Consider the following 4250-nt stretch of genomic DNA (forward strand, 5'->3'; position numbering starts at 1 on the left):
AAATACGGGCCAGAGGAAGATCATGTGATGTTTTAAGCAGTGTGGCTTGATCTCCCGAATTCCACCTCTTAACAACTCGTGCTCATGACTCACTTGCCCCTGGCATCTATTTATTGACTTCGGATGCCTGGTGTTTTCATTTTGTGAGCCCACACTTGCTTCTCCCTTCCCCTTCCATCTTTCCTAGCTTAAAGGGAGCTTTCTAACATTCTCTTCTGACAATCTTCACCAAATGGAACTTGGTCGTTGGTGGACTTTTAAAAGGGTTCCTCTTTTATGTCACTTCGGTGCTCACACTGAAGCATCTTTCCAGAATCTGGACAGCCCGCACCTCAGCTAGCATCCCCTCCCCCCCAGAAGCAGACAAACCCGAGGTGTCAGTCATTTCAGTCAATGTCACTGTGCAGTGCATACATGCATATATGCATACAAACATTGCATGCTGTGCCAGAAATTTCGAGTTTGGTACAGCCCACAGGCTTCAAGCAGAAGAGAAATGTACCCCCAAACTAAAAGTTTATGACATACTGACTTGGCTCTATAGAACATCCAGAACAAACTGCATCATTTTGGTAACTTTTCTAAAACAGCTGCTCAAAGTCTCTTCAGGCGGCTTGTGGAAAGCACATTTGGTATTGCCAATCAGCAAATATTAAGTGCAAAACCACCCATCTCTGGAACACAGATGTCACACGATTAAGTTGTTTCTGGTTGTAGACTGTGGAAATGTGGCCGTGTGACCCTCTCACTGTCAGGGCACATCACTATGACCGTTTTCTGGGCAGGAGAAGTCTTGGTTGTGGCACACAGTGATTTACAGTCCATTGTAGTTCACGGAATAGAGCTCGTGTGGGGGGAACCACATGGAGTAGAACTGGAGGCTTCTGTACAACCGCAAAGGAGCAAAAGTCTCCAATACAGAGGAGAAAGTGGAAGATGGAAGACATGACTTTTGTGTAATGTAAATAATATACAGAGCACTGTCTGCTTTTTACACACACTTTCAATTAAATTAAATTAAATTAAATTAAAATTGAACACTAAAAGGCTGGAGAGATGGCTCAGTGGTTAAGAGCACTTCCAGAGGCCCTGAGTTCAATTCCCAGCGACCACATGGTGGCTCACAACCATCTGTAATGGGATCTGATGCCCTCTTCTGGTGTGTCTGAAGACAGCTACAGTGTACTCATAAGTAAAATAAATAAATAAATCTTTAAAAATTAAAATGAACAGTGAACTCCTTCACTAGGGAGGCAGAGGCATCTGGATTTCTCTAAGTTCAAGGCCAGCCTGGTCCTGTATAGCAAATTCTAGGAAAGCTAAGGCTACATAGTGAGTCTCTGATTCAAAAACAAAACAAAAGGAAAAAATCAGCAAAATCGAGCTTTTGTGCTGGTGAGATTGTCCAGTAGGTAAGGCGTTAGCTGTCAAACTTTATCTAAGTTCAATCCCTGGAACCTGCGTGGTGGAAGGAGAGAACTAACTTCTGCAGGCTGTCCTCTGATCTTCACATAAGAGCTGTGGCATGTGTTGTTATCCCCAAACCCCAAACAAATGTAAAAACCAAAACAACAACAACCAACAAGTTTCCAACTTTGGGCAAACCTCTTGCTAACACTTGAGGTGTTAGTGCCCTTCGATGCTGACATAGTTCTGGCTCGCGTTTTTGGTTAGATGAGTGATCTTTGTCTTTAAGTAAATGGGACATTAAGCTCTTCTGCAGTAAGTCTTAGTTTTGTTTAGGAAGTTGAAACAATTAAATTATCTTTTACTTTGTGCCTTCCTTGCTCCATCAGCAGAGTTGGCAGTCACTAGGGCAGGAATCAGGTGCTGGAGGTAAACAAGAAATGGGAGTATCAGCAGCAGCAGCAGCATCATCATCTCCTCCTCTTCCTTCTTCTCTTCCTCCTCTTCTTCCCCTTCCTCCTTTTCTTCTGCCCACCACTCCTCTTCCTCATCTCACCATCCTTCTCTTCTTCTTCCTTCTCTTCCCTATTTTTCCTTCTCTTCTTGTTCTTCTTCTTCTCCTCCTCTTCCTCCTCCTCCTCCTCCTCCCCCTTCCTCTCCCTCTCCCTCCCCTCCTCTCTCCTCCCCTCCCCTCCCCCTCCTTCTCCTCCTCCTCCGCCTCCAGAGGGCCTATTTTCAATTCCAACCCTCACATGGTGACTTACAACCATTTGTAACTCCAGCTTGAGGGATCTGACACCCTCCTCTGACCTACTCAGGCACCAGGCTTGTGGTACACAAACATTCATGAAAGCAATTTGCTCATACATGCGACATTTCAAAAGGCAGTTTATGATCCCAAAGAGCTATACATGGGATAATTTGCTTTTGACAATCAGAAATTGCCAACATGTGGTACTTAGGATCAAGGGTCTTGAGGAGAAGGAATAGTTACACCTTATAGGACATCATCTTGTAAAGAATTTGGAATAGTTCACTGAAGGAAAGGAAGCATCTGGGTGATTAGGCATGACATTGGTTCTGCTTAGACATGGTGATAAGGGAAGCAGGCAGTAGTCACCGTTAGAGACATTTCCCTACCAACCTTTCAGCACCTCATATGTTGACATGTTGACTTTCCTTCAGGCAGCCACTGTTGTGGCCTTGGAAGCTGTGCCTGGGAGGCGGTGACTGAAGCAGCCACCCAAAGGGATATGCAAAGTGACAGACCACATCAGGGAGTCACACTGGGTCTCGGGTCTGGCCTGTAACTTACTGTACAGCTGAAGATGATTTTGAACTTCTGACCCTCTTGATGACACCCCCTAAATGTGGAGATAGCAGGTGTTTGCCACCACACCCACATGGTGCTGGGAGCTAACCTAGGCCTTTACACGCTGGGCAAACACTCTGCCACCTCAGCTTCACCCCAAGTGCCTCCTCAAATAACACCTTTCTTTCTAATTTTAGAAATTACTCAGTCTGATCTGGGGTTTTAAAATGAGATCACAAAAACCAGTTAAGATCTAGTCTATTAGCTCTTACAATTTTTTTTCCTTATGTGTAGGGTTTTGCCTACTTATATGTCTGTACAGCACACATGTACCTGGTGCCTTTGGAGGCCAGAAGAGGGCGTCAGATCCTCTGATGATTACAGAAGCTTGTGAGCCACCCTGTGGCAAGTCCTCCTAACCACTTGAGCCATCTCTTTAGCCCATAGAACTCTAACTCACAAATAGCTATTCTTTAGTTTCCTTTAATAAATTGTCAGAACTCCGAGACTGAAAACAACAAAATTTTATTAACTCACTGCCCTGGCAGCCAGAAGTCTGAAATGAATCTCAACTGGGCTGAAACCAAGTGTCAGTGTGGCTCCAGTGAGGAACCCACTTCCTAGCCTCTTCTCTATCTCTAGCCTTACACTTCCCGGCTTGTGGCCTCCTTCCCTCTCTGGCTTCATCAATGGTAGTGGGGTCTTTCTCACATTTCGGTCCTTTGGCGTTGATTTCCCTGCTCCAGCCCTACCTCGTGTGACTTACAGGTCCCTTGTTATGTTATGGGGATCCCCTGGATGTTCCAGAACCATCTCCTTTGCAAAGTCAGTGATCAGACACTTTTGATGCAGCCTTCACTCCCCGCTTTAGGTATTTGCCGTGTCATCGATTCGTAGATCCTGTGGGTTAAGATTAAACAACTCTGGGGACCATTACTCTGCACCACAGTTATTCAGCAGAGTGCTTGGGAAAAAAATCATAAAGATGGGTAATGAAAATATTTTGGAGAATACCCCGAAGTGTGGCAGACTCATTGAAACAAAGCTTTGCTTGTGGCAGAGTAGGAAGATAAGAATACATTCTAGGTAAGGAGATCGGCTCCAAGGCTCCAAGAGAGAGGCAGCGCACATGACTGCCAGGCCCTAGTGTGAGCTTTTGCGTGTGTCATGAGCAGAGTCACGATTTTCAGATTTAAGCACTAGTAAATGACTAAGAGGCGTCTGCTATGCCCAGTTCTCCGCTTTCTCCTGCCCAGTGGCTCTCTGCATGAATGAGTAATTAAAGCCCTCGTTTCTAAGGTTCATTGGGCTTTGAGCCTACTCTCTCCCAACATATTTTTCCTGTATCTTCATAAAAGGAGACCAAGAACCCACAGGTAAACATGTCCTTTCACGAGGTTCCTGCCATTGCTGCCTTGTCTGCTCATTATTATATTTTAGTTATATGGTGTGTGTGCATGAGTGCACGTGCATGCATGTGTGTGTCCTTGTGTCACAGCGCATGTGTAGTGATTGATTCTTCCCTTCTACC

Source organism: Arvicanthis niloticus, chromosome 15 (genome assembly GCF_011762505.2).
Source record: "Arvicanthis niloticus isolate mArvNil1 chromosome 15, mArvNil1.pat.X, whole genome shotgun sequence".
Taxonomy (NCBI): domain Eukaryota; kingdom Metazoa; phylum Chordata; class Mammalia; order Rodentia; family Muridae; genus Arvicanthis; species Arvicanthis niloticus.